The sequence below is a fragment of the Felis catus genome, chromosome F1 (genome assembly GCF_018350175.1).
Source record: "Felis catus isolate Fca126 chromosome F1, F.catus_Fca126_mat1.0, whole genome shotgun sequence".
Lineage (NCBI taxonomy): Eukaryota > Metazoa > Chordata > Mammalia > Carnivora > Felidae > Felis > Felis catus.
The window spans coordinates 62,428,779-62,446,777 of NC_058384.1; the positions used below are offsets into that span (position 1 = coordinate 62,428,779).

The 17,999-nt window shown below is 47.3% G+C and overlaps 1 protein-coding gene and 1 long non-coding RNA gene across 6 annotated transcripts in view; one reads left to right on the forward strand and one right to left on the reverse strand.

The window, feature by feature from the left end:
- The window catches only part of DDR2 (discoidin domain receptor tyrosine kinase 2), a 155,761-nt gene that overhangs the window by 108,256 nt on the left and 29,506 nt on the right, over positions 1-17,999 (reverse strand). The gene's annotated exons all lie outside the window — the stretch shown is intronic.
- On the forward strand, positions 4,569-7,683 carry LOC109495785. The gene is made up of 2 exons (XR_002151478.3): positions 4,569-4,991; positions 7,465-7,683. It is a non-coding gene; the product is annotated as an uncharacterized LOC109495785 (long non-coding RNA).

Sequence of the window (17,999 nt, forward strand, 5' to 3'; positions counted from 1 at the left end):
TAAATCCACCAAAGCAACCAACACAGAGATGGAAACAGGAAACCCACAATAAATTTGAAGTCTTCAACCCAGTAACAGTAGAATTGGGAAGTGGCTCCCCAGGGGGTAGAAAACATCCTGTCCAGATCCTTGGGGAAGAAAAGAAAAAGGCAAACATTTGAGGGAAAGGGAATCTCTAGCCTCATCCCGCCGCCATGAGCTTGGATCTCAACTGAACGATTATCATTCTTCCTGCACTCCTGGGAACCGGCCCACAGCATCCAGAGCTGGCGCTAACCCAGACTGGCCATGTCTCTGGGATAATATTGTTTTTGGTTCCCTTTCTGTGATTGGCCAAACCTCCTTTTGAGCACAGAGGAAACACTGTTGCCCTTTGACCAAATTAAACCCTTTTATTCCTTACAGGAAAAGGAGCGACTTTTCCCATTGTGCGGGGAAGAGAGAGCTGAGGATAGGGCACCGCGGGGAACAGCAGGATGGAGAGCACACGAATTAAGGCCACAGGCTTTGGTTCCGGCTGTATCTATTTTCCAACTGTGATCTGGCAAGTTACTTCACCTTAGAGAGCCTACCTGTGTCATCTGTAGAAGGCACTTGATAATATTTACCTCCTAGGATTTTTGAACCTTGGGGGACTTTAAAAAACATCGTACATGAGAGAGGTCTGGAGGGCTCAGGTGGTTAAGCATCCGACTCTTGATTTCGGCTCAGGTCATGATCTCACGGTGGTGGGATCGAGCTCCGCATCAGGCTCTGCACTGAGTGGAACCTGCTTGATTCTCTCTCCCCAGCCCACCCCCCCACCCCCGCTCCTTCCCCTCCCCCACCCCACCCTACCGGCTCTCAAAATAAATAAATAAACATTTAAAAAAAAAAAAAACACTGCACATAATGTACCTGGCATTGTAATTAGCACGTAGTAGGTTCTTAAAAAATGGTAACCATTATTACTGTTGTTTTCTAAGTCCAGGAGGCAATAATGAGATTTTCTAAGTAACCAGCCAATTTTGACTAAATAAGTTACAAAACAGCTGCCTTTCCTTTAGTTTGTTAACAAACATTAGCTGAGAACCTACTACGTGCCCGAAAAGGCTTTGGGGACAGAAAGAGAAATGACACACTTTTCTGTCCTTAGGGATTTCACAGGCTAGCAAGGGGAAAGTATTACATAAACCCTTAAGAACAGTGGTGTGACAAGTGTTATAGAGCAAAGGGCTGTGTGAGCACAAGGAGGGAGCAGTTAATTAACTTGGCTGGAAGCGGCTTAGCGTGAGTCAGGACGGAATCACTGGTCTGAGCTGTTCTGCCCATTTCTGCATGTGACTTGGAGCATGTGATCGGAAGTAAGGCACAAGGATAACTTCATGAGCCTTCAGGCCAAATAAATGAGTCTTAGTAGAAAGCATTCCTCACCGCTCACTCGCATTTACGCATGTTTGTGCACATGCACACACACACGCTCCACTGCACTAACATATAGGGCATTCCAGTGCACGCTCACACACTCCAAATCACTTGCACGCACACACACACATCCCAACTTACTCCCCCAAACATACACATACATATTCCAACTCAAGTGCACACACACACACACACACACACACACTTCCCAACTTTCTCCAACACATGCATTCAACTTAATCGTGCTTACACGTTCCAATCAGTGCCCAGGTGGTGGCGTTTCACCTGCCTGTCTCTTCCTCTGCGCTGCTTAGAGAAATCCCCCGGGGCCACCTCTCCATGCCATCGCGGTCCCCAGCAAGGCACACAAGGCCCTCCATGATCTTGCCCCTCTCTCGAAGTCTCAAGCCCACCCCCCAGGCCATTGTGACCCACTCATTTATTTACTAAACATTAACTGAGTGCCTACTATGTGAAAGTCTTTGGGCCAGGCATATTCTCCTTGTACCTCCTGCTTCAGCGGGCCAAAGCGTGGCTCCCTGAAAGCCCCAGCCTTTCTCTAGCCTCCAGGCCTTTGCTCACGGGTTCGTTCTGCCAGGTAAACACCCCACCAACATGACATGACCACCAGCCTTCCCTTCCCACCATCATCGCCCCACAGAACTGACCGCACGCCTCTGTGATCCCATCCAACCTGTGGCAAGAGCGGCACAGCAAAGGCGTCCCTTTCTTCCAGTCGTCGTCTACCTGCCCCCGTCCGCTAGCCCCTGATCTCTGTACTACACACTTCTTCATGTGCGGCGTCCAGCACAGTCCCTGGACCACGAGGAGCTCTCGGGAAGGGTTTGCAGAGTGAAGCAGTGTTTCTGCTCAGTTCCCAATTGTGAAAATGTTTTGTACCATTTATCCCTCCCCATTAAAGTGCTTCTAGAAAGGACAACTCTACATGGGTCTCTGACATTGATATTCACTTTATTAACAATAATTACAAGGATGCCTGGGTGGCTCAGTCAGTTAAGCATCCGACTCTTGGTTTTGGCCCAGGTCATGATCTCACGGTTCGTGGAATCAGGCCCCGTGTCAGGCTCTGCACTGTTTGGGATCCTCTCTCTCAGTCTCTCTCTGCTCCTCCGCAGCTCACGCTCTCTCTCTCTCTCTCTCTCTCCCAAAAATAAATAAATAAACTTAAAAAAAAAAACAAAAGAACAATAATTACAATGTCATTAGCAGATGACAAATAAGTTTTGTACGGTGTTCTGCACCACTCACATTCAGACTCCTGACTGAACTGTGTGTTCACGGCAAAAGGGAAGAAGCATAACGTCATAAGCCTGGAGACCAAGTAGATGAGTCTTAGTAGAAAGCATTTTTGACAGAGACAGAAAGTACAATGACAGTAGCCAGGGGCTGGGCAGGAGAGGAAAAGGGGGGCTCCTGCCTAACGGGTGGAGAGTTTCGGTCTTACAAGACAAAAGCGCCGTGAGGAGAGAGGGCAGTAATGGTTGCATGTTACGAATACAGTTGCCCCTTGAGCATGAGTTTGAACTGCATGGGTCCACTTCTGTATGGATTTCTCCCCCATGAACACAGTACAATACTGCCAATGCATTTTCTCTTCCTTATGATTTTCTTAATGACATTTCCCTTTCTCTCGCTCATTTGGTTGTAGCCACACAGTATGCAATACATGTAACAAACAAAATCTGTGAATCAACTCTTTATGTCCTCACTAAGGCTTCCAGTCGACAGTGGGCTATTACTAGTTAAGATGGGGGGGCGTCAAAAGTTATGCACAGATCTTTGACCGTTCAGGGGGTCAATGTCTCACAACCCTGTGCTGTTCAAGGGTCCGCTGTATATTTAATGTAACAAAACTGTGTTCTTAAAAATGGTTAACACGGTATTCTTATGTTACATGTATTTTACCGTGATGAAAAAAAATTGGAGGAAAAAGGGGAGATTTGTTGGTGAGACAGTACATACAGCGAAGGGGTGGTCCACTCGCATCAAAAGATAAATGTCACACTTTGCCCTGTTCACTGATCACCTGTGAAAGAGGGTTAATCCTGCTCTGAGTTATTAACTCCTACCAGGGCACAGTCCCTGTTGCTGGTTCGTTCATTCTTCGGCGTCTGTCACTGAGTATCTAACGTGTTCCCGGTTCTGTGTTACGTGCTGGATACCCTATCAGCGAGTTAAGGGTCTACGTTATTGGGGTACGCTGAATCCTGTGACAGAAACGACCAGCCCACAGTGACTGAGAATGCGAAGGGTCTCTGCAGGTGGGGACACCTCCCCTGAGATGACTCCCAGACCTGAAGAATCAGAAGGAGCCACCAGGAGAAAGGTCTGGTGAAGCTCGGTACTGCATGCAAATAAAATAGCCTACAAGAAAGTCCTCAGCAGAAAAGGGTTTTGGCCCGTTCAAAACAAAAAGAACCCCGAGTGGCTGGGTTGGAGACGACCAGAGTGGGTGGAGAGCCCCGTGCCACAGAGAGCTTTACAGCCACGCCTCACAGTGACGTGCTGTGATCTGAATTGTCCCCCCTCCCTGCCAAATGCCTACCTTGGAGCCCTAACCTCTGCTGTGACTGTATAGGGAGACAGGGCCTATAGGGAGGTAATTAAGGCTAAATAAGGTCATAAGGGTGGGGGTGGATCCTATAAGATCCCATAGGATTAACATTCTTGTAAGAAGAGAAACCAGAGAGGCCACAGGCTCTCCCTCTGTGCCCTGTGGGGACCCGGCAAGAAGGTGGCCAGCGGTCTACAGCCAGGAAGGTGGCTCTCACCAAAAGCTGAACCTTTCCCAGTCTTAATCTTGGACCTGCTAGCCTCCAGAGCTATGAGGAAGTAAGTTTCAGTTGGGTAAGCCATGCAGTCTATGGCATTGTGTTATGGCAGCCCAAGCTGGTGAAGAGGTTTGAGTTTTATGCAAAGGAAATCAATGAGAAAGCTTAAACAAGGGAGTGACATCAACTAATATGTATATTTTTTAGGCCACTGGGTTTGCTGGCACTGGGAGGAAAGGTGGGGACAGACAAGCACTGGAGGTGGAAACAAAGAGCTACCATGGTCATGGTCACGAGGCAGGCCGTGATGGCAGCCAGAACCAGGGCAACGGCGGGAGCCCGGCAGACCTGCTTTGCTCTGGAGCGCAAAACACGGCTTGCTAGTGGCTCATGGGTGGAAAAAGGAACGATCAAGGATGACTGAGCGTTCTGGCCTGACTGGCTAAGTGCATGTGTCACCGCCGATTGAGTTTGGGAAGAAAAGAGCAAAGAGTTTAGAGGAAAAGCCAATTCGGTTTGGGACACACGAAGCTTCAAGTGCCTATGAGTCATCCGAGAGGAAATATCAAGAGCTCTGATTGTTATCTGTGTCCGGAACTAAGAGGAAAGGCCGGGGCTGGAGACAGGAAGTTGAGGGACAGAAGCATATAGACAGCACATGAAGTCGGAGACTGGCACAATCACGCAGTGTATTTGAGTAATGGAGACGAGAAAGGGGCCAGAACCCCGAGTGAGGTTCTTTCTACTCTACCACATTGCGTCTTTTTGCCTAGATTTATCAATGGGGGCAAGTAGGTAAGTACGTAGAATAAATAGAATAAAATGGGCATAGCATAAGCCACTGGTTAAAACTCGGGAGTTAGTCTTTTTTTTTTAAGAGTGCTATAGATGGAGGAAAAATGGAGACCTGACTTGTTGACAATACTTACAAAATGAATTCTAGTTTAATTAAGGTTTGCGGTGGTATCTTTTTAAAAGTAAAGCAACTTCTCTCCTTCCCTCTCTCTCTCTCTCTGATAATGATAGATATAGATAGATACATAGATAGATAGATAGATAGATAGATGATAGGTGATAGATGATAGACACATAAATACACAGATAAATATGATAAATAGATAATCTGCTGCCCATACATAAATAAAAATACAAATTTCATGAAACTAAAATGCCTCATATTTTCATCTTGAATAAGTCACGAGAGAAACAGAAAGCCAGAGCTGCCCTAACATGAGTTCTTTCCTCTCCCATGATTCAGTAAGCATTGGTGTCACCTTTAAATTTTCTAGTCAAGAAAAATTGTCTCTATATGAGTCAAAAGGGTTCTTCACTGTTCTGGACCCGGCATGATGCCTCCAACACGAAGCTGCGATGTGGAATCGGGCCCCTTGGGGGTCTATGGGGGACACAGGCAGGATAATGCCTCCATATCCCTCCTGAACCAGGGACCACTGGCTCCCAAAGGTGCCCTCTGCGAGGCTCCTTCCACGCACGAGCCTTTTAATGATGTATTAATGTTCTTTAAAAGGCAGAGTAGGGGAAAGAATCTGGAAGGACATTTGAGTTGACTACAATATCTACAAAATTAACGTCTTTATATCTAATTACAGAACTAAAATGGACAATTAGAGCCCATAATTAAAGGACGCACATAATGATGAATTACAGTGTGCAATGAGTCGGGAAAACTCCTAATTATACTCTGGGAACCTGAAGTCCCCAGCACTAGCTCGCATTGCTATTTTCATCACAGGAAAGTACCTCCATGAGCTCATCTCAGAAGTTTTCCGTGTCTCTGAGCGGGTCTGTTTCATAGGGACAGAGAGTCCCTGAGAACTTGCTCCTGAGAAACTTTTCCTGAGACCAGTCAGCACCGTCCACCCTTATCAGAAAGATGGGAACACTGGCAAATAGGCGAATCTCATCATTAGTGTGATGAAAAGCCAGCCTCTGGATAGTTTTGAAAAATGACTCTTTTACTGTCACACGATGGGTAGGGATTTGCCCAAGTAAGTCTTTTTAATTTAGAAGCATCATCAGAACAGTGAGTCCATTAATTAAAAAACAAAGAAGAGAGTATATGTGAATCTATATGTATATGTGTGTGTGTATATAGTCTACTGTATGTGCACAGGGGTGTATATATATATAGTCTTCAGCAGGATGTGAAGAAAGACAAATACATCATATATCCATGTAGGTCCAGCCACTAGTGCGTGGACTAGTTTGCAAACGATTCTGGCATATGACACACAATGAGAGTTAGAAAAACACTGAAGTCCAGGCATAAGAAAGAAAACGTGGAGGAACGTGGGGCCAGAGGATCTACCCGGATGGAATGCTCCCAGGACATCAGGCACTTTTACCAGGACTGCCTGTGCAGACTGACCCGTTTAAGCAGATCACAACTGTATGAGATGGGCATGACTCTTTTGCAGGGGACACAGCGCAGCACAGGGTGGGCAATCACTTGCCCAAGCTCACCCGGCTGGTTTAAGTGGCAGGGTCGGGCTTAGAAGCCCAGCGTCTGGCCGCAGAGCCCAGCAGTGATCCACTGAAGGCTTCCCAGTAAGAGTGACCCTGCCAGGTCTGTCAGGAACATGAGCTCTGGTAGCTCTGGAAAGGACGGACTAACACGGAGGGAAACCTGCCATATGGAGGTTGTCGGGAAAAGTGGCCCAGACGGGGTGACAAATAAAGAGAGAAGAGACTTGAGGGAACAGAAAGGGTGGGGCTAATGACCGGCAGGCGTGATAGGGAGGGTAGGTCAAAGATGACGAAGTTTTTGACCCAAATGGAAAAAATAATAATAAAGAAAAAAGAATCATGACAAACTTATCAGAGACAGGAAAGGGAAGGAAGAATATAATGGAAACGTTAAGTTCTTGCACAGATGCTGCGCCTTTGAAATGTCTACTAGAGGTTTCCACCAGGGGTTTTCCACCAGGCAGCTGGAGATTCAAGACAAGAGCTTGGGCAAAGGTCAGGCTGGAGAGACTCGCTGGACAGAGGTCTCTGAGGAGGGGAGGCCCAGGCCAGCGGAGACCCAGGCCGCCCAACACAGCCGAGGGAGGGGACTCACAGGACAGGAAAAGAGGGTCAGAAGAAGGGCGTGACTCCAGGCAGGAAAGGCATTAATAATCAATCATCTCCTTCCAGAGGCTCCCCGCCCCTAAGCCATACTAACCCCTGACGTCCCCATGCATAACCCACACCCTTGGGAACCGATAACCTTCAGGAAATACTAAAGCTATGACCATTCTTCCAGCTACAGAATGCGTAAGCTGCAGAGAGGAGAGGTGTAGCACCGGGACCACAAGGGCCCTGCCATAGCGCTGCATGGTGACAGCAGGCGGCCGCACTCGCGGTGGGCACGGCCGAGCGTGTAGAGGTCTCCAATCACTGTGCTGTGCACCAGAACCTGATGGAATGTTGTGTGCCGACTACTCTTCAATGAAAGCCACAAATAAAGACGTGATCGTTACTACTCATTGGAATTGCTCAACAGGAAGCTCGGGAGGGGACGAGGGGTAGGGACCGTCTTGCTCACCACTCAATCCTAAAAGCCTGCTTAGCCTGGCACTGTCCGTATCAGGACATGTTGACCATGGACCTCACCAGTGAGAAGTTAGCAGCAGGGGCTCATTCCCAGTCCAGTGCTGTTTCTACCACTCCCCGCCGCCCCCCCACCCCCAGACCGCCGCCTGTGGTCTCTCGGGACGGCCCCCATGTCACAGAGCATGTGTGTGTGCTGACAGCGTGCAGAGGCCAGACCACACCCCTAATTTACTGTGAACCTCCTGGCCCACGAATAAAAGATCCAGTCCAGAATTTCAACCACCATAACAAGCAGAGAATGTTTACTGGGGCCAACGCAAAAAGCATCCTCCTACCCTCTGGCCCCACAGAACTTGCACCAGAGTCAAATCTCCGAAATTAATGTTCCGGCTCCTCAGCTAACATAACCGCTCGCTTCTGGCAAATCAGAGAGGAGCCACTTATCCTTCCAGACCGTGTGAGCCTTTGGGTATCCGACCCGACACAGGCAGCTCACGGTCAGAGGCAGCAGCAGAGCCGAATTCAGTCAATATTGTCGGAAGTATTCAGGCTGATATTAGCTACGTGGTCGATGCCCGAGAGAAAACTAGAGGGCAACGGTTTCTTTAATCATGGGGGCCATAGTCTTGGGTCTGTCAACTACTAGGCTCTAGTCCCCAGCTATTCAAACACTAATCTAGGGGTTAGAGTCAACTTATTCTTATAGATGTGGCTAAAGTGCATCATCTGTTGATGTTATATAAGAGATCATCCTAGATAATCTGGATGGAACCGATTTGATCCGTTGAAAGGCCACAAAAGCAGAGCTGAGCCTTCCCTGCAGAAGAAGTTCCACTGGGGACAGCAGCTTCAGCCCAGCACCAAGATCCCCAGCCTGCCCTCCCTGGTGGCCTGCCCTGCGGGTTGCGCACGGGCCGAGGCAGCCCCCGCGGTCACCTACGCCAAGTCCTTGCAATAACCTCCCGGTAGTATATCTCCTACCGGTTCTGCTTCTCTGGTTGAACACTGAATGATGGCATCCGGGGTAGCCCTTGAAAAGATGCATCCAGTCAGTAAATATTCGTTGAGTGTCAGCCGGATGCCATGCCCTGTTCTAGATGGCAGAGATGCGAGAGAGTAGAGCAAAGACAGGTAGAGGGGCTGCTGTGGGCGCCTTGTGACGTACGAGTGCCAGAATGCCTGCTGTGCCGGGTGCTCCCCCTGTAGCAGTACGAACCCCCAGTTTTAGGGACACAGAGATATAGAGACACACACAGGGAAGAAGGCTATGTGACCACAGAGGCAGGGGTTGGAGTGACTGCAGGAGCCCTGGAAGTAGAAGAGGCAAGGAAGGACGCTTCCGTAGAGCCTCCAGAGGAACCCCGACCCTGCGGACACCTTGATTTTGGACTCCTAGCCTCCAGGACTGTGAGACAATAGATTTCTATTGTCTTAAGCCACCCAGTTTATGGCAATTTGTTAAGGCAGCTCCAGGCAACTAACAAAAATCGTCAAATTCATTCATTCTTTTTCCTCAGCAGTATTCGTCCCATAAATCGGAGATTGAGGTCTGATGTGTCTAACGTCCACGTGCTTAGCCAGGGTTTCCGTGTGTCAGAGAATTAGTGTGGAGGCCCCCTGCTGCTCAGCGCCCACTCCCAGGGGCTTTCCAACTCAACTTTGTTCCCAAACGGGGCGCCAGCCCATGGGTTAGTTTGCCAAATTGACTATTTTAATACTGTATTAAAATTGTACTCATCTTGGTCACCGGATCTTCTTTTTTTTTTAATTTTTAAAACTTCTTTTTTTAATGTTTATTTATTTTTGAGAGAGACACACACAGAGTGCCAGCAGGAGAGGGACAGAGAGAGAGGGAGACACAGAATCCACTTGGAGCTGTCAGCACAGAGCCCGATACGGGGCTCAAACTCACAACCCGTGAGATCATGACCCGAGCCGAAGTCGGATACTCAACCAACTAAGCCACCCAGGCGCCCCGGTCACGGGGTCTTCTCTACAGTTGTCCTTTACATTTGTCACCAGACGGAAGGGCCTCACTGTCTCAGCCCAGGCCCTGCCCTGTTCCCTACAGACTTTTCAAGTTCTTTGCATCAGTTTGCACTTTTCCAGGCTGAATTGTTCTCCTTCCGGCCAGCCTCTCTCCAATTCTATGAAATAATTCTTGGTCTCCAGTAACTGCCTATCAATGCAGCTGTTTTTATATCCTTTTAAAAATATTTTAATAAAAGCTGGTATTTCCTGCAGATAATTGAGGAAGATGTCCTAATGCCAATCTTAACGAGGCGCCCACAGGCCCCTTTTAGACACTGCCCTGGGGTAGGGTGGGGGGTCACTGTCATTGTTGGGGTGTCCTTTGTAATTCTCGGGCCACATGTAGCACCTAAGCCAGCCTCAGCACTGGGATATCATCTTGAGAACATTGCATAAGAGGGTCGTCTGGGTGGCTCAGTCGGTTGAGTGTCTGACTTCGGCCCCGGTCATGATCTCACAGTTCATGGGTTCGAGCCCCGCGTCGGGCTCTGTGCTGACAGCTCAGAGCCTGGAGGCTGCTTTGGATTCTGTGTCTCCCTCTCTCTCTGTTCCTCCCCCACTTGTGCTCTGTTTCTCTCTCTCTCTCCCTCTCTCAAAAATAAATAAACATTACTTGTGCTCTGTTTCTCTCCCTCTCAAAAATAAATAAACATTAAAAAAATTTTAATATATATTAAAAATTGTTTTAAGTAACTTAGAGATGATAGATGATAGGTAGGTGGGGAGATAGATAGATAATTGATAGACAGATGTGACTAGTTCCCTTTGGAAATGTGGGTATGTGTGCGTATAGGTAAGCCTGTGCAACTTTGGAAAAATATCAGGAAGAATAAGCGTAAAACCTTGAATGTTAAGGAAAGCAGTTATCTCTGGGGAATTAAAAGAAACGGCTGGAAAGGGAAACTTTACTTCTCATTTTATATGATTCTTAAATGCTGAGATTACTGAGTTATGTTTATTTGATGATTTTCAGGTTCCTTTAATTTTACAAATGTTTAAGGGGAAAAAAATGTTACATAAATGCCTACTCTTCAACTGCAACCCTATGCCAGACGATTTTACATACACGTTCCTGAAGGTACACATTTTCAATCACCAGCCACTTCACACACACACACACACACACACACACACACACACACACACACACACACAAACACACACACACACACACACATACACGCATGCACACTTTTTCAACAGCTGGGAAACTCAGCTGTGGGAACTCATCCCACAGTGATGAAGAGGCGTGCTCAAGGTTACATAACAAGTAAGTCAGAGCAAGGCCCCGTGGTCCACCCTGGCTATCACCCTGAGCTCTCTACAGTTCACACTGCCCCCAGGGCCATCAGAGTATGTCTGTCCTTTGTGTGTTCATTCATCCAGTCCACTAATACGAAGGCCTCCCCTCGGTTTAGCACCATACTTGGTTCTAGAAAGAGCTACAAAGATGAACAAGGCAAGTTTTCTGCCCTTAAGCAGCTCACAGTCTCTTGTGCTATTAATATGAAACAGAAGGAAACAGAATGCTCCATGGGCAGAGACAGAGTAAACAGCCGGGGACTGCCCAGCTGCCCTGGCTGTTCTTGTGAGGTTGAGTCAGAAGATGACTCTGATCCCCTTCGTCTTGAGTGGCCTTTGGGCTGGAACATGGCAATGATGCCCTCAACGTTCTGATACATCTCAGTTAGCTCAACCAACCTCTTCGTTTTGTCCCATGTGGACGTATGGGTAGTAGAGAGAGAGGAGGGGAGGTAGGTGTTTGTAGAAATCTGAAGGGAGAGAAGGGCTCTGGTCACGGTAGGAGCTACCCATGAGCTGAAGGTCAAACCAGTGATTGGCAGAAAGGTGGGCTGTGAAGTTCACATTTATGTGCTGGCTAAAAAAGAAAAAAAAATTCCTCTGACTCAAAATAAACAGACTTGCTATGAGGCCCATATGTGATTTTTCTTAGGATTTTGGGGAATATTGTAAATGATCTATATGCCCCTCTCCCCCAAAGTATGTGGGGATCACAAGCTGGGCTCTATTTGGACCATAAACAAAGGATCTAGAGAAGTATGCATTTCATCCCAGAAGCTCACTTAATTTGTTATTTTCCCTGTGGAGTTGAATTTTTATGCAGATGGGAGTATCTGTTATATCCTTGACCCGAGCCATGAGTCGGGTATGTACGTATGAGGGGCCAAAGGGCCAATACACATGTTGTCCATCGGAACCCCAAGGGACACGTCACGAAGGAAAAGGGACAAGAGCTAGGAAGTGCAGGATTTGATAGGTGGAGAGGGGAGGGACACTTAAGGGCAGCAGTTACAATGTGGGGCAAGGAACAGACAGCTGTCCTCTCCTGGGACACTGAGGTAACACGGCTCGCCCGGCTTTGAAGCTGCAAGGAAGCTTGGCAACCATCCACTACCTCCCTCATGTCACAGGTGCGCCACGTGAGAATCAGAGTGGTGAGATGGGCTGGCCAGGACCACACAGCACGACCAATCCCCTGGCCTGCTTGGCCGCGTTTTGTACTCGCTCTGTGAACATGCTGTTCCCTGAACAAGCAGAGGTTCAGAAATGGGAAGGTGGGGACACGTATAAGGAATAGCAAGTCTGAGAGGGAATTTGATCTGAGGAGAAAATACACATAGAAAATACACACAAACTGGAAAAGGCGAGTTGGGATTTGCTTCTGGAAGATGTTGAATAGGAGACCAAGGGGTTTGGATCTTTTTTCCATGTAGACGACAGAGACCTACTACGTGTGTCAGAGCAGAACTCAGGGAGCAAACTTTCTGTTTTCTGTCCCCAGGCACACATGAGGACATCCGATTGGGAGCGAGGAAAGACCTTCAGAGTCCCAGGGAAGGAAAGAGCCCACCTTGATTTTTCACATTTTCTCTCTGAAAACTACAATTACTCCTTCATAATATCATTCCCCTTCAAAAAAACTTACATAGCTTCTTTTCTTTCTTTTCTAATAGAGAAGCCATGCATGCTTATTTATGAACTTTCAATCTTATGAAGAACCAAAATGGCTCCTATGAGCTCCTCAGCTAATGAAAAATCAAACTCAGTTAATATTTTGACACATTTTCCTCAGAGTTTTTATTCTGTGGATTTTACATCATTATTTAATACCTTTATGTAACTTTGAAACTTCTAATTTCACTTAATATAAAACCATAAATTCTGAAATTATCTAAAGTTCTCAAAACGAGGGGCATCTGGGTGACTCAGTCAAACGTCCAACTTCGGCTCAGGTCATGATCTCACCGCTCGTGAGTTCGAGCCCCACATCAGGCTCTGTGCTAACAGCTCCAAGCCTGGAGCCTGCTTCAGATTCTGTGTCTCCCTCTCTCTCTGTCCCTCTTCTGTTCATGTGCTCTCTCTCTCTCTCTCAAAAATAAACATTAAAATTTTTTTTTTATTTCTCAAAACCATCATTCTAAAGGCTTATACCCTGCATATTTAACCATACCCTCAGTGCTAGGCCTTTAGATCATTTCTTTTTCCTACCTAATGCTACCTACCTTGTTGTGTGTAACCTTTGTCCCCTTCAGAGTATTTCCTTAGAATAGATTCATAAATGGGAAATTCCTACATCAAATAGTATAGACGGTTTTTAAGGTCATTCACACACCTCATCAAATTGATTTACAATGCTGGGGGCATTACGATACGTATAAATAACATGTAACTCTAAAAACCAGAGTTTTTATTGAATGAAAGTAGTTTCTTTGTTTTAATGACTTTTCTTTAATTTTGAAAATATTTCGTATCTTAGGGTGCCTGGGTGGCTCAGTCAGTCAAGCACCCAACTCTTTTTTGTGTTACTTTTTTCATGTTTATTTATTTATTTTTGAGAGAGACAGAGAGAGAGAGTGAGCAGAGAAGGGCAGAGAGAGAGGGAGACAGAATCCCAAGCAGGCTCTGAGCTGTCAGCACAGCGCCCAATGCAGGGCTCGAACCCATGAACCATGAGATCATGACCTGAGGTAAAACCAAGAATCGGATGCTTAACTGACTGAGCCACCCAGGTGCCCTTTAAGCATCCAACTCTTGATCTCGGCTCAGGTCATGATCTCACAGTTTGTGACTTGAAGCCCCATGCTGGGCTCTGTGCTGCTTGGAATTCTCTCTCCCTCTCTCTGCCTCTACCCCACTTGTGCTGTCTCTCTCTCTCTCAAAATAAATAAATTGGAAAAAAAAAATTTTTAATTTCATATTTGAAGAAAAAACTCTCCATAAAATTAGACTGGGGGTGGGGGATGGGGAGAGAAATACAGCTTCTATGAAATTCAAGGTCTACTCACCCTGGACCACTTTTGCTTTCCCCTGTCTTCTGACCAGTGCTCCGCCCCTGCCTTTCCTCACTACCCACCCCACCCCATCCTCTCCCAGCCTCTCCGATTCCAGGATGTTGTCTCTTCTGTGCTTATTAAGGGGGATTCCATCTTGTATTTCCTAGTAAAGGGCCCGAGTCCGCACACACAGGCTTCTGCACCCTCTCCCAGGGCTCTGGAGAGTAGTTTGCAACGAAAAGATTAATGGTGCTTTCCTGATCTTCATGGCCTGTGTGTTTCTCATCATCTCCCTCTGGATGCAGTCGCTGGCTCTCGTTCCAAAGCCACACATGGCTGGTCCTTGCTCCTCCCAGAGCAAGGAGACTTGCTAGGGCTGATGCTATGGAGCCAGCCAAGTCACCAGTCTCTTGCATAGTCAGAACCCCCCTCTTCTCTTTTCCTCCTGGTACAGCTCTGCTCAGACTCCTTCACTGCCCACCTGCCCTTTTGCTGGCCTCCTAACAAGCTTCCCCACGTCTGCCTCCTTCCCTTACAATCTTTCTTGTACACTGCAGCAAAATCGAGTCTTCCTGGGGCAAAATTTATATCGTCTCATAGCTCTGCTCAAGCATCTGCAGCAGATCTCTATTACGTGGGAAGCCCCATATCTTAGAGTGGACCAGTAAATATGTACCAGGTCCTTTTTAATGGGTACACATTAAGTGCCACAGAGGCTATACCATGAGCTCTGGGTCTAGTTTGGGGAACTAACCCAGACATGTGAAAAGTCACAAGGCTCCAGCCCCCACCTCCTTCCAGCTCTCCAGTCCTGCGTGTGTGACAGGCAGATCTCACACTCGACGTGTTTCAAACTGAATTTACTCTCTTCTCCCCAAATCTATGTTTTTTACATAATGGTTCCACTCTCCAGGCTCTCAAGACAAGATAGATGCACGTCACGAACATGGGGAGATTTGACGGGTGGAAGATTTTGGTCTTGTACTGTCCATCAAAATCCAACTGTCTAATTACTCACTTTCTTGGTTGTACTTAAGAACATAAAGGGACACAGAAACAAATAAGACATGCCCCCACTGCTGTGAGCGTATAATGTTCTGGGGGAGACACAGAGCTGCTTGTCCATTGTCAACTCATCCACCCAAGCTGTGCCTCACAAGCCTGGGTCTCCAGATCCAACCTCCCCCCAACCCCCTCAACCATTCACCTCAGGAAAAGTGGACTAGGACGTCTCCAGGTATTTTCATGATTCTCCAGTACTTGTCATCTACCAAATCCCAACTGATCCAGATAGCAGAATCACCATAATATCCAGGTGTATCGGGAGCTAAGGGTAAAAACTATTAACAGAGATCCCTGCCATGGATGACTTTAAAATGTGGGGAGGGAGGCTGACACCTGAACAGATGATTTCCCGATCATACTGTACGCGGCCAGACTATGGGGCTACAACAAACACAAAGAGAAGGGATCTTCTGGCCCGACCGAGATTCAGGGAGATGTGGGGAAAGTGGGGCGAGGAAGGAGGAAACCTGCCAACTGGAACAGGAGTGGGGAGTGGGGGGCTCACAGTGGAGAAACCAGAATTTGCACCCAGGTTTGTCTGACTCTCCAGTTCATGCTTTTCCCACCATCCTGTTACATGGTATGCTTTCAATGGATATCCACCCACTGGATGAAAGAAGAAATAACAATACAGGAGGCACCAATTCACTCCTACAACCTCTCAGAATAGTTTGGAGGTAAAATAAAGTCTGGAATTGAGAGGGGACTCCTCACTCTTGTCTACACCTCCTCGAAAAAACCCTGCTAGTGTCCCGGGCTATGCAGACAATGGGAGAAGAAACAAAGGAAGCCTAGAGCTCCAAGGGCTACAGCAAAGAAGCCCATAGAATCCCACGCTAAATCACGCTGGCCCCGGAAAACCCCTGGACAAGGAAAAGGGATCCTAATTCTCCTACACCCATCTCCTCTGAAATTTGGTTCTGGAAGGAGAGCCAGGGGATCAGAGCTGCGCGCCCACATCCTCGAGCGATTACATGGGGCTGCCTTCTCTCCGCCCACAACCCCCCTGCTCCACTGTGTTTGCAGAGCAGATGCCTCGGGCCAGCAGCCCCCCTTTCTGTACTTCCTGCTCCTTGGCCCCAGCCTCTGCCTTCCGTCTCTGTATGCTTGGCACACACGCAGCAAGCCTGGAGCTGGAGTGTGCCATCATTTCACAATTCACAAACCCCAAATAAGAGACAGGTGGTGGGATTCTCCCAGGGAATGGAAAGAAGGACTCCAAGCCCACACTGTCTGAGTCTGGCAGCCCAGGGAACAGCGCAGAGGTGGGCTGGGCTGAGGCTACTGTTTCAGGAGATTCTACCCAACCCTTTCCAGGCTGTTTGATTCCTTGGTCCCGGACATTTCTCCTCAGGATTTCCTCTTGGATCCTCCCAGTTCTTGGGGAAAGTCAAAACTCACATTGAACAGTTCATGGAATCGATTTGTGGAAGAAGGAGTCGGCTCAATAAAATTACAATCACTTCTTTAGGGGAGGTTGTTATAAAATGGGCCTTGGAAAGTCACAGACTCCTTGGTACTGATATCTGGATCGATTCAGGGCTCAAGACACTTCATTGCCCACTAGGGAATTGTTTTGCGATTTAGCTTCTCCGTGATAGATTAAGACGGGCTTGCAAATTTTGCCACTGGGGCAAAAGACTACAACTATTTCCTTTACTTCAAGGAAATATTTTGGGTTCATCTCATCAGCCACTACCGGCAAACTTTTTTTTAAATTTTCTGTAAAGGCCCAGATAGTGAGTATTTTAGGCTTTGTGGGCCACAAGGTCTCTGTCATAACTATTCACCTTGTCCTATGTAGCACAAAGGAAGCCATCGGCACTAGGCAAATAAATGAGCAGAGCTGTGTGCTAATAAAACTTTATTTACAAAAACAGGCAGCAGGCTGGATTTCGACCACGGGCTGTAGTGTGCCAAACCCTGACAAAAACCCTGTGTTCTGTGCAGGAGTATCAGTTTGAGGAGCGAATGATGTTCACTGACACCCTTAGGAAGGAAGTTGCTGCTTTGGTATGAGAAAACTTTGAGGTCTAGTTGTCTACTATTACCTAAGGAACCTAAAATAATATCAGAAGCTGCATGTTAACACAATTCTCAGGTGCTTTGTACACATTACATCTGGGGACCAGTGTGTCTCAAACACCGATCAAATTACAGGGGTGCCCAGGGGGCTCAGTCAGCTGAGCATCAGACTCTTGATTTCGGCTCAGGTCACAATCCCAGGATCATGGGACTGAGCCCCTCATTGGGCTCTGCATGGAGCGTGGAGCCTGCTTAAGATTCTCTTTCTCTCTCTCTCTCTCTCTCTCTGCCTCCCTCCCTCTGCCCCTCTCCCCCACTTACATGCTCTATATGTATATCCCCCCCAAAAAAACTAAAAACAAAAAAAATTACAGACTCTGAGGTCTAAGGCATGCAACTCTGTCTTCAACAAGCTCCTAGCTGAAACCAATGCTATCAGTGAATGAGGCTTCAATTAGCAAAGATCTGCTCTGGACCATCCTCTATAAAACCCAGTTCCAGGGTGAAACATGGGAGCAGATGGGTTCCAGCTGCCCACCACCACCAACCCTGTTTCTCAACCCCCAACAGATAATGCATGTCGAATACAACACTAGATGTTACACAAAAGCAAAACCACCTGACAAAAAGACTCAGACCTTGGCTAAGAGGTTCTCGCAGCCTTTTTTTTTTTTTTTGGTGGGGGAGGGGTGGGGGAGGAGGAGCTCATACACATAAAGAAATTAATCAGTATAAGAGGTCACATGAATGTCTAAGACAATAAGACAGCAGTGAAAAATCCTGACAAAGACTATGAATGTTTAGAAGGGATACCCCAACCCCTCTCATC